General features: G+C 46.0%; 2 non-coding genes across 2 annotated transcripts; both read left to right on the top strand.

Annotated features, from left to right (window-relative positions):
• The first annotated feature begins 6,265 nt into the window (after positions 1-6,265).
• Positions 6,266-6,340, top strand: LOC124704902. Its single transcript, XR_007003768.1, has one exon. It is a non-coding gene; the product is annotated as a small nucleolar RNA R66 (small nucleolar RNA).
• A 67-nt stretch (positions 6,341-6,407) lies between these two features.
• LOC124705042 lies at positions 6,408-6,495 on the top strand. The gene has a single exon (XR_007003891.1). It is a non-coding gene; the product is annotated as a small nucleolar RNA snoR118 (small nucleolar RNA).
• Positions 6,496-12,558: the final 6,063 nt, after the last annotated feature.

Here is a 12,558-nt window from a genome sequence, read left to right as displayed (position 1 = left end):
CCTTTCGCCCATAAAGCCTCCCTGACCTAAAACCCCGAGACGAATAAGCCACGGTACGAGAAACCTTCCAGAGCCGCCGCCATCGCGAAGCCAAGATATGGGGGACATGAGTCTCTGTTCTGGCACGCCGCCGGGATGGGGAAGTGCCCCCGGAAGGCTTCTCCATCGACTCCACCGCCATCTTCATCACCGCTGCTGTCTCCCATGAGGAGGGAGTAGTTCTCCCCCGAGGCTAAGGGTTGTACCGGTAGCTATGTGGTTAATCTCTCTCCTATGTACTTCAATACAATAATCTCATGAGCTGCCTTACATGATTGAGATTCATATGATGATGCTTGTAATCTAGATGTCATTATGCTAGTCAAGTGGATTTTACTTATGTGATCTCTGGAGACTCCTTGTCCCACGTGTGTAAAGGTGACGAGTGTGTGCACCGTGTGGGTCTCTTAGGCTATATTTCACAGAATACTTATTCACTGTTATGAATAGCATATTGAAGTGCTTATTTATATCCCTTTATGATTGCAATGTGTTTTGTATCACTATTCATCTATGTGCTACTCTAGTGATGTTATTAAAGTACTCTATTCCTCTTGCACGGTCTAATGGTGACAGTGTGTGCATCGTGTAGTACTTGGCGTAGGTTATGATTATGATCTCTTGTAGATTATGAAGTTAACTATTGCTATGATAGTATTGATGTGATCTATGCCTCCTTCATAGTGTGATGGTGATAGTGTGCATGCTATGTTAGTACTTGGTTTATTTGTGTTGATCTATCATGCACTCTAAGGTTATTTAAACATGAATATCGAATATTGTGGAGCTTGTTAACTCCGGCATTGAGGGTTCGTGTAATCCTACACAATTAGTGGTGTTCATCATCCAACAAGAGAGTGTAGAGTATAGCATTTATCTATTCTGTTATGTGATCAATGTTGAGAGTGTCCACTAGTGAAAGTATAATCCCTAGGCCTTGTTCCTAAATACTGAAATCGCTGCTTGTTTACTTGTTTTCTCGCATCCGTATCGCTCTGCAATATTACCACCATCAACCACACGCCGGTTGTAGCATCAAGCTATTTTCACGGTGCCGTTACTCGCTGCTCATATACATTCATACCACCTGTATTTCACTATCTCTTCGCCGAACTAGTGCACCTATACATCCGACAAGTGTATTAGGTGTGTTGGGGACACAAGAGACTTCTTGCTTTGTGGTTGCGGGGTTGCTTGAGAGGGATATCTTTGACCTCTTCCTCTCCGAGTTCGATAAACCTTGGGTGATCCACTTAAGGGAAAACTTGCTGCTGTTCTACAAACCTCTGCTCTTGGAGGCCCAACACTGTCTACAGGAAAAGAAGCGTGAGTAGACATCAGTGTTCCGGTGATCTCTTCAAGAAGATTGTGAAGAGGCCCGGGCTTCTCCTTCGTGGAGCTTGTGAAGTGGTTGTGGAGCTTGCCATCTCCGGAGCGGAGGAAAAGCTAACCATAAGGAAAGGGCCATTATCCTTCGTGGGTGTGGTTCGGAGAATAGGGTGAGCCTTCGTGGCGCGGGGAATCCTTCGTGGGACCTCCACTCCTCCAAACGTGACGTACCTTGTTGCAAAGCAAGGGAACACGGGAATACATCCTCGTCTCCGCGTGCCTCGGTTATTTCTATACCCGAGCTCTCTTACCTTGTGATAGCCATCGTGCTTGAAGTACATATATCTTGCTATCACTTGTGCTACATATATCTTGTGCCTATCTTGCTTAGCTCTATTTGCCATTGTTACACTTAGTTGAGCTTAGCATATTTAGGGTTTGTGCTTGTAAACTAAACGTTAGTTTAATTCCGCATTCTTACAAGACAAATCCGCAAGAGTTTTTAATTGCCTATTCACCCCCTCTAGGCGACATCTCGATCTTTCACTCCCCAAGGTTCGTGCATAATTTATAATGTTTGCATTTGAATATGTACAATATGCACAAACATGGAATCCTCACTCCCTCTATGTCATTTAGAACACAACCAAGATAAAGAGAATATGCTTATCAAGAACAACTTGAGTCTAACAGTTATGAGATATGAGTGCATGAAGAAAAACAAATAAACCAAGCACTCATAAATCTTCTTTACCAACACCACTAAAAACAAAAGGATGAAAAGGATGGTCGGCAAAGAACAAGGATATCAAGGTGATGGATTAACGCTCTCATGTATATAAGTTTCTAAAGTGGACAATGTGATCCATAAAGAAACATGCACACACAAGAGGTTAATAAAATAAATAAGACAAGATATCCAAGATGAAGTCATAAAATATACCAAAGGATGTTTGCTTAAAAAGCATATATAGCCTATGGCTCCAATTTTCACTTATGGTATATGAATGAGCTTCAACCAAGAAAATCTCAAAAACATCACGCATTTAGTGGTTGATGCCCTAATCGATCAAAATTTGAACAAGGACTTTAGTGGGGACATGTCGATTGACTGTTGTGTTCAATGCATATGTCTCTGGGAGGATGTTGAGGGAGTTAACATAGATGTGAATGCTCAGATCGCATTACTTGGAAAGCTTTGGAGCGGGGGGGAGTACTTCGCTAAAACAACATATGAAATGCTCTGCCTTGGAAGCATTGATTAGACTATGTGCAGTCCAATCTGGGGCTCCTTTGCAAAATATTCATCTTGCTTGCGAAATATTCATCTTGCTTGCGATCAAATACATATTATGGACATCAGATCATAGGGCGAGACATAGGCTACAAGATCACTCAAACACTTGCTTCATGTGTCCACATCTTGGCCCAGTGCCCATATGCAAGCAAGTCTTGCTCGGGTGCTTGAGAAGAGCTGGTTTGCAAATTCAGGAGCCCCAACACAACATAAACCTAGAACGTCGGTGGCCGGAAGCAAGGAAGAGGGTTAGAAGATCAGATACGAAGAGGTTCAACACTCTGATCATTCCGGTGTGACCTTGGTCCTTTGGAAAGAGAGAAATGCGACAGCCTTCACAAACGTGGAGAAACAACTCAACACACAAGACATCATAGACAAGATTGGAGAGGACCTAAAGCTCTCGAGAGAAGCTAGGAGAGGAGTGGAGGAAGTCCTCATCTAGCGCGAGAGTAGGCTTTAGCAGGATGTGTGTGCGCGGGAGTTCCGTGAGAGTTTCCGAGATCGTGTGTTCACATTCGTATCTCGGTTCTTGTAATTGTCTTGCTTCTCCTTCTATAAAGATTTGGCACGCTTTGCGGCGTGCCGTCGAAAAAAAAAGAATGACAAAATCAACATATAAGTAGTTCTTCTTTTACTCTAAACCATTTCTTCTTCCGTCTTTTCTTAATTTTATTCTCCTTAAGCAAATATAGTGTGAACCAAATCTGCATGAGCATTTTGTTGAAACATCTTCTCCCAACAACCAAATATTGATTTGGACATATTTTTTTAGTCTAAACAAGTTCTTCTTTCATCCTCTTTTAGATTTATTCTCGTTAGACAAAATATTACATCACAACATTGATGATCACATGCTTAATGTAAAAAATTCCCGCATAATGTCAAAAAATAGTGGTAACAACATCTAACCATAACTTACAAACAACAACACATTGTAAACATCATGGCATAGAGGTATAGTACGAACAAAAGGATATTATAAACAACATCATATTCTCATAAATAACAACAATTGCTCATCGCCGAGGAGGAGCGCCGCCGCCATCGCGCCTAGCATCGTTGCCTCCTCATCGCAGAGGAGGACGAGCGCGCACTTGCTGTGGGCGGAGCGCTTCCCCGAAGACGTCCGTGCCGAGCAAGCCATCCTCGCCGACGCCATGCAGAGGGCGGAGGACATGCCCTAGAGCCGCCACGAGAGGAGGCTCCACAAGGCGGAGCGCCGCGCGTTCATTCTCGCGCAACTGGAGAATCACACAGACGACCCGCGCGTCGGAGCCAGTGTCATCCTCAACGGAGGACTCCTCCGACTTCCATTGGAACTTCGATTATTCGGAGCCACCGGTGTCCTCGTCCTCTCGAAGCGTTTTAGTAGTTTTAATTATCGCGTTCTAGTTGATGTTAGTTTTTTCTTGTGTAATATAAATGTGTGTTTGAACTATTGTAATATAAATCCTATCTACTATCTGATGTTCTTTTTTTATTGATTTTATTGTGTTTGTTTGATCTTCTCAATTGCATATTTGGGCATGTTTTATGTTTGCCGCGGCAGCACGCGCTGTAAAATGCAGCGTCTGGTGGACCGTTGTTTTTGCCACGCCGCAAATTACAACTTTCGTGAGAGTGTAAATTTATAACGTCTTCTATACCTAAAAATAGCGCTGTAAACGCAATATAGCGCACGCTAGAATAACGCTTCTATTGAAGATGCTCTTTTTTTTGACTACATGCATGATTCATCATAACATCAAGGTGGTTTGTAGATAGCTGATATGGTGCTTTCCACATGATTATGTTGAAGATGCTCTTAGAGCATCTCCAACAGGCGCTGTAAAATCTCGCGCGCTATAACGGCGATTGGGCGCGCTGTATACCGCTCGCGCGCGGCATAGCGAATTTGCCCCCGGCAGAGGCTGTATTTTGCAGCGCGCGTTGGTGTACGAAAAACGCACCTCCGCCAGAGACGCTATTTTGCAGCGCGCGTCACAAACTGCTAATCCGACCGTTTTTTTTAAATTCATCAAACAAACTATGAAATTTGATCGAAAATACGAATATATTTAAAGTGCGACGATACAATGCGACATTTAAACGAAAATACTAGTAAACTACTCGTCCGACGACTACTCGTCGGACTCCTAGTCGAAGTCGGAGCTGCTCAGAGTCGTCTCCGACACCGACGTCGACGTCGTCGTCCACTGGAAGTCGGAGGAGGAGGACGAGAGGACGACGGTCGACGGCCCTGCGGCGTTTTTTTTTCCTCCTTCCTCCTCGCCGCCGCCTCGGCCCTCGCCTTCTTCCTCGCCGCGGACTCGGCGCGGCGCTTCTCGCGGCTCGCCTTCTTCTTCGCTTTCATCGCCGCCTTCTCCTCCTCCTTCTGCGCGTAGAAGGCCTCCGTGGCGGCGACGTCCTCGGGGAAGCGCCGCGCCCATTCGACGCGCAGCGCCTCATCGCGCTCGGCGATGAGGAGGCGCTGCTCCAGCTCCCGATGGCGGCGCTGCTGTTCGCGCGTGATCATCGGCGACGGCGGCGCCAGCATCTCCGCCTGCTCGCGCGTGAAGACGTCGTGGAAGTTCATCGTCCGCCGCGAGCGGCCGAGCCGCCACGTGACGGCGTCGTACGCCCGCGCCGCCTCATGCGCGGTGTCGAACGTGCCGAGGCGGATCCGCTCCTCGCCGGAGCGGATTTCCGCGTCGAACCGGCCGCTCGGCCGCGCCCGGACGCCGTGGTAGCCGGAGGAGGGGCGGCGGCGCGGAGGCATCTCGCGGACGGAGGTGGAGCGGCGCGGGAGGAGGCGGAGCGGCCGAAGGTGGAGCGGCGCGGGAGGGAGAGATGCGAGGAGGGAGAGAGACGCGTGGAGGAAGTGGCAGTTGGCCGCGCTCGCGCGTGGCGTGTTTATACCACGCGCGGCATCGCACGCGGCAAGTTTCCCGCGCGGGATAGCGCGAAAGCGCGCGGGCGGTAATTTTTTTAGCGCGCGTGCCTTTTTCCCGCCTCTGCTGGAGCAGCCCGACAGCGCCCGCGCGCGGCAAACCGGCGATTTTTTTACCGCGCGGACCTTCTAGCGCGTCTGTTGCATCCGCTCTAATTTTTTCCAGTGGTCCTCGCACGTTGGCTTTTGTAGATTCGCTACCAATGTTTGGGCTTAACAAGGCTGAATTATCTCGTCAATTGCTGCTCCCAGAAACGGGCCAAGAGGCACATGGCCCATTTACCTAAATAAAACCCTAGCCACCGCATCTGGCCGGCTATAAAGGCAGAGGCACGAACAGCCGAGTTCCTCACAGCAGCGCCGCCACAGGTAAATCCGCAAACAAGCGTCGCAACACTTCGCCTGTTCTTGTTTTTGATCCGCTTTTTTTCTGGTGTTTGCTAGTCAAATCATGTGTTACTCGAGCCCCTTGATGAGTCGATCCCTCAGATTTTTCCACGGGGCTTGAATTTTCCAAAGGGGCCAGACTATTGGGGATCTTGAGTCGTTTCTCCTACTTTTTATCGTGAGGAGCAGCGAATAACAATCTCCAACATTACCCTCGTAATCGTCCTGTTTCTTGGCGTTTTATTCGGATCGTTTCTGCTTATCCTGTCATGTTCTGTGAGTCCAGTGATGGCATATCTTTGAGACCTGAAGACATTTGTTCCTTGTTGACAATCATAAGCATAATCGCTGAGGGCAACAGACTCAATCGATCTATTTTTGCACGCTTGTTGTTTAATTGTTTGCCTTTTACCTTCTGGTTGTATGGATGAAGATATGCACTGGGCTCCGAGCAGTGAAAATCGCTGTGTTCTGACGGAGATGCGTTTGCCTAGAAAGCATTGTCTGACTACTCACCCAAAATCCAGCACAGCAGTTTTATCATTTGTATACTTTTAATTTTCATTTATCGTGATTGAAACCTCGAACAGCAGGGCTGCATTGTACCAGGGCCTGGGTTCTTTGTACCCTCGCCCTGCTTGCCAGATTCGGCTGTAGTCAAACCAACAAGGAAGGAAATCTGGTCGGCCTGCCCATCTCAATGGGCAACCCGCTTACCAACCTTCCTATATCTCTTCACATTGTTCGCTCAGCTTCTTGAAACTGTTTATTTGGTCCATCGATCTTCGAGAGGGTAGTGGAGGGGAATGAATATTTTGTATCTGTTCCTCGCAGGCTCTCTCGTACAGGAATATCCTGCCGTCTTCCTCCGTATGTGATTCGTTATGATCCTTCTGTGACCACCTTTGATTGTTTTGAATCGTGAGGAAGATTGTCGGGTGGTTCATCATCCAGGCAGCCTGTTGCCATAGTCTCAGGCTGCGTCACAGATGTATACATCTCGAAGCGACTTCAGGGACTTACGTTGAACTCAATGGAAGTCGTTTTAATGTGAAACACTTTGCGAAATCTACATATAATCGACATTGAAGATAAAATTTGACTTTACTAGTGTTAATAAACAGGATATATTGAATTTTTTTCTATAGTCAATATCGAACACCATATGTGCTGTTTACCATAATGAGCCGCTCAACTGAAACTCAGTTAAAGATCTATCGGAGAACTGAAAAACATAACATGCCACATGCCTTCAAGAATAAAGGAAAGTGAGAAGAACTAAACCATACCGGTGTGTGATAAAACTGAAGCAAAGAGGCACATCTCAAGAAAAAAAAGGAAAGATGCAAAAAAAAAAGTACCCACTGGAATAAGTGGTAAACAAAATCATTACACAGGAAATGACCTTTCGTTCATAATTTATCTGGTGTGGATTTACTTAGTGTTGGTATGAGTTACTGTGAAACTGAGTATAATTTTTAAAAACTCTAGGCCAAAATTTAAAAATTGGATATGATTGTTATAACTTGAATTTTACATTGTGAATGGAGTTAGGTAATTTTAAGGAAATTCAATTCGGTTCCCGGGTGCGTATGCTCCCTCTATCAACAAAACATATTTCGAAGTGTGGAAAATTTTGACAAAACATTCTACATGTACATCTCCATAATATATGTGTATGTGTCAAGTTTCACGAAAAAATAATATTTTTTGTGGGCTATGTAAAAAAGAGAAAACTTATCCCGTAAAAAGCATTGTTTTCAGCACTGAATTTTGTCTTTTTACACACGTTACATGATAGGTTCATTTTTTATGAAACGACTTTGTGAGCGCGTAGCACGTGAAGATATACGTGCGAATTTTTTGTTTCATTTTTTTTGAAATTTAAAATATGTGTAAGATGTATTTCAAAATATAGGGAGCATATGGTCCCATGTCCCAAAACACCACTCCCGTAATTTTACTCCATTATAATATGATGTATGTTAGAATACCTAACTCCATTCATAATTACCGAATGATTATAATTTTCCTCATATAACATTTGTGCAAATTTCTGTACCAAATTCATGGAGACATCACCATGGGCGGTGGAGGAGCAGCCGTGACAGCCAGCGAGATGTGGTCGGTCTGTCGCGGCGTCCGGTGCGCGTGGCGGATGAACACTCACGACGGGAGCTTGCGGCGGTGGAGGAATAGCTGTGGCTACGGCGGCGCAATTGGAGGAGCCGTAATCTTTGCTGAATATAACCCCTGCGCCTGCTGTAATTCACGTATAACTGGCTGCCATTCTTCTTCTTCTTCTCCAACGTCGGCTAGCCACCATGAGCAACCTGTCGTTGACATTGGACACCAACAGCGAGGGGAAGCCGTCAGGATGGCGGCATTGGTGGGATAGGGCTGTGATGCCGAGCAACCCTAGCTCCCCGCTGACGGAGGCCGAGGAGGAGGGGGCACCGTTGGCCTCGACGGTCAGGAGGAGGAGGACTCCGACGAAAAGTGGGCACAACTGGAGGCGCTGGAGGCGGTAGACGATGCGGCAGCGAAAGGAAGGAGGCAAGGGCCCGGGCGAGGGCGCGGACGCAGGCGGTGGCTCGTCGTCCGTTCACCGATGACCACAATCGTCGGAGGGGAACTCAAGCTCGTCGGACGTGTCGACCGGCAGTACCTCGTCGGAGGAGGTGACAAGCAGGAGGCACGCCCGTGAGGACGACGACACGGGCGCTTCTAACAAGAAGGCAAAGAATTAGTTTAAATTTTGTTTGTTTTCGTGTTTGTTCTCCTAGTTTGTATGTTAAATATATTTGAACTTGTTTGATTCGACAAAGCAAGGCATGATCAGTATATTTTGTTTTCGTGTTTGTTCTACATGTTGTTTCAAAGATTCATGGGCAGTAAAATTGCAGATGGTGTGAGCCTCCATGTATCTGGTTGGGTTCTTGAAACAAGGAAAACAAGAAGGAGTTCTGAAAACAAAACATTGGGGTCTCCAAAATGCGTCAGACCGCTGGGTGCTCCCGATGCAAAAGGACAATTTACGCCTCGCAGTCATTTTCGCGTCCGCCAGGCGACGCAAACGGACGCTCGCGGACAATTTAGACGTCCAAAATACGTCGCCCAGTTGAAGATGCCCTAAGAGTTTTCTTTTGTTAAGGTTCAATTCGGAGGGAGTAGCAAAAACTAGGTGGGAGACATCCCTTGGTTATCATCACTCATATAAACTTAAAAAGTGTATGAACCGAATAAGGCTTTAAGGGAATTGCTGGTTTAATGGTTTGGTAAAATTGGTGATTAAAGGTTTAATGGAGTGGTGATGCAGGTCATTGACAATTTGACATGTATACCTGACACCCTATCCGGTCAGTTGTTTGTAACAACACGAGGATAAAATGAGAAATCTGATTAGAAAAGGTTAATGGTAGTTGGTAGTTGGTTTGCTTCGATGAGTACAAGAGTATGAATGTGATTGCACGGGAAAATATTGACGGGGTCAAGCAAAGTTGAGGTGGGCAAGAACATAATATGTGCTTAATCTTTGAGCAACCTTTGTTATTTAAGCTATATTTTGTACAATCAAGGATATCACAAAGCATTTTTCTTCAAATTTATTTTACCAATTGTATTATAACCCTATTTCTAACCTTAGTTAATCCTGCACTAAAGGAGGCTATTGTTCTAGGAAAATACAATTTTCTTTCAAATCTATAGATCTACCATCATCATTATAATAATATTGATTTGACATTGTAGATGCTGATATTTTTTATATACTTAACCAAATTTTATAAAGTTTGACTTGAAACTAACTGCAGATTAACTGGAAAGAGATGCAGTATCCAACAAAACCTTAAACCCTCAAAAGAGCCAACTATACCGCAACAACTATAGGACTTACTCCTAGTTTTGATTTCGACTTTTGTGTGTTCATAAATGTTACTAAAGCATGTTAAAAGGGTGAAATCATTCATGTATTCTCGCTCTTTTTCCACACTATTCATGTGAAATATCATTGGTTTCATTGACATGGCCTTGAGATGCGAGTGAAGGGACACGGGGATAGTAGGGATGAGATAAAAATGGTCAAATGGGGTGAATGATGAGATAGATGATGTAAGGAGACAAAAATAAAACGGAAATAAGGAGTTTTGTTTTATTTCTTTAATTATGATCTATCGGATGGTGTGTGAGCTTATGTGGTATGTCTTTGGTATCTCACTCGCTGTTTCGGCAAAGTCTTTCATCTCACTCAACCGCCCAAAAAATATTCATGAGAGTTAAATGATCTGTTTTCAAGTGCGAAGTTAGTTCTGGATCTGGCTGAAGTTTCAAACCATAAGTAGCAAACTTGGCAAAGCTTCGAACTCCAAGAAGTTCTTTATTCAAATAGTCTTGGTGTTTGAAAGTTCAGAGATGGTAAACCTAGAGGGGGGGGGGTGAATAAGTTTCTACAGATTTTAATTCTTTCTTTGCAATGTTAGGCTTTGCGGAATATAAAGGTGAGCCTAATGCAAACTAGGTGAAACAACCTATATGAGGATACAACTAACTCAAGCACGAAGGCTCTCACAGGCAGTTAAAACACAAGTAAGGAGTTCGGTTAGAGATAACCGATAGCACACGGAGACGAGGATGTATTCCCGTGTTCCCTTCCTTTGCAAGAAGGTACGTCACGTTTGGAGGAGTGGGGGTCCCACGAAGGATTCCCCGCGTCACGAAGGCTCACCCTATTCTCCGGAGCCTATACCACGAAGGAATAACTCACTCACTTGTGGTAGACTTTGAGGTAGCCTCCAAACCTTCACAATCTTGTCAGGAGCAAATCCACAGCCCGGATGCTTCCGGACCACTCTTGCCCACCTAGGGTTTCCAAGGAACCCTAGAGAGCAAGCTTCTTGATGAATACAAGGGGAATGAGATTTGGCTTGGTAGAACGAGTAGATCGGGTCCTCCTCTATCGTTTCCCCGAAGGGATTTGAGTTTGGGTGGAGGAGGAGGGAGATCTGAGGCTTTTGGTGTTTCTAGCAATGGAGTGTGAGAGAGAGAGCTCAAGAACAGCTTGTAGTGCAGTGCATAACTTTTTAGAGGTAGAAGAAGGGATATTTATAGTGTCACTTGAAATATGGCCGTTGCCCACTTGACACATCAGCAGATTCTTCGAGGAACCCGATCGACCGGATTTGGTGCCGAGCAGGCCGGCGCATGGGCCGGTCCGACCGTCCCTGTGACCGGACCGGCCGGTTTCAACCGGAACTGGGACCGGGTCTTGACCGGGCGAGCTTCCGAGGCTACTGGATCTTGTCCGGTTGGCACAGGCGCAAAGTCCGGTCGGTCGCCGGGCGGCCGGTCAGGAATCCGGTCCGACCGGGCCAGAGACCGGAACGGCCGGCCAGGGAGCCGGTCCGACCGGGCCAGAGACCGGATCGGCCGGTCCACAACCGGGCCGTCAACCGGACCATCTCCCAGACCTTACTGGATCCCACCCGGTTGGCACCGGTCCTGGGGCCGGTCTGCGCCGGGCTGGCCGGTGCTAGGGCCGGTCTGACCGGGCCTGGGACCGGCCATGGTCTAGAAACCCCTTGTTGATTTTTCGTCGAAGTGGGGGGGTCTCCCATTGCCTTCTTGTTCCATTGATACACCATTATACCTCTTTGGCTAATACCTGGGAATCATCTTGTAGACATGTATTAGTCCAAATACTCTAGCACGGTGTCATAGTTACCAAAATAATGGATAAGGGTGAAATACCCTTACAATCTCCCCCTTTTGGGTATACGATGACAAACCGAGCTAGAGTCACATAAATATATTATGATAAGCCTTAAACCTTGATTCCATATGAGATATTGAGACATCTCCCCCATAATGTGTGCACTTGGAGAATTTGCGTTTGAATGCAAAGTGCAACATTTGTGGAACATGAGTAGCTCCCCCAATATCTTTAGGAAACAAGCATGGTATGGATATGTGCATATCAAGATGTATAAGCATAGCACACATAATCATCCTAGCATAGATATTAAGCATATAGGTACATGTCCATACACGAATTACTCGAAGTAGCACATGGTTCTTGAAATGAAAAAGCAACCAAATAAGCACAAGCCAAATAAGAAGCAAATAAAATGGCAAGCATGGCTTGTGCAACCAAGAGCCCCGTAATCCTAGACTCTACTCTCTTCTCCCCCTTTGGCATCGGAACACCAAAAAGGCGAAGAAAAGAGGAGGGATGCTAGCGTTCCCATCAATAGAACTCATGCCCTGCAGATGGAGAGCTGCCATCACCATCCTCATCATCATCCTCTTCATCATCATCCTCGCCATTGCCATCATCATCACCTTCATCCTCTTCATCATCATCATCATTTCTATGTCCAGAGTGAGCAGTGTGAGGAGGAAGACCACTGTGAGCATACATGGAGAGGTCGAAGTTCTGAAACATCTCATCAGTAATAGAGGGCATCTCCCAAGTAGGAGCATGTACATGCTCCATCTCAGGTCTAGGGGGAGAAACAGGGGCATTCCTAGTAGCCATGAACTCATTCTGTCGCCTCCTGGTCTCCTGGTTCAAAGCAAG

Source organism: Lolium rigidum, chromosome 3 (assembly GCF_022539505.1).
Source record: "Lolium rigidum isolate FL_2022 chromosome 3, APGP_CSIRO_Lrig_0.1, whole genome shotgun sequence".
Taxonomy (NCBI): domain Eukaryota; kingdom Viridiplantae; phylum Streptophyta; class Magnoliopsida; order Poales; family Poaceae; genus Lolium; species Lolium rigidum.
Note: the sequence above shows the minus strand (reverse complement) of the source record. Positions and strands in the feature narration are given on the sequence as shown.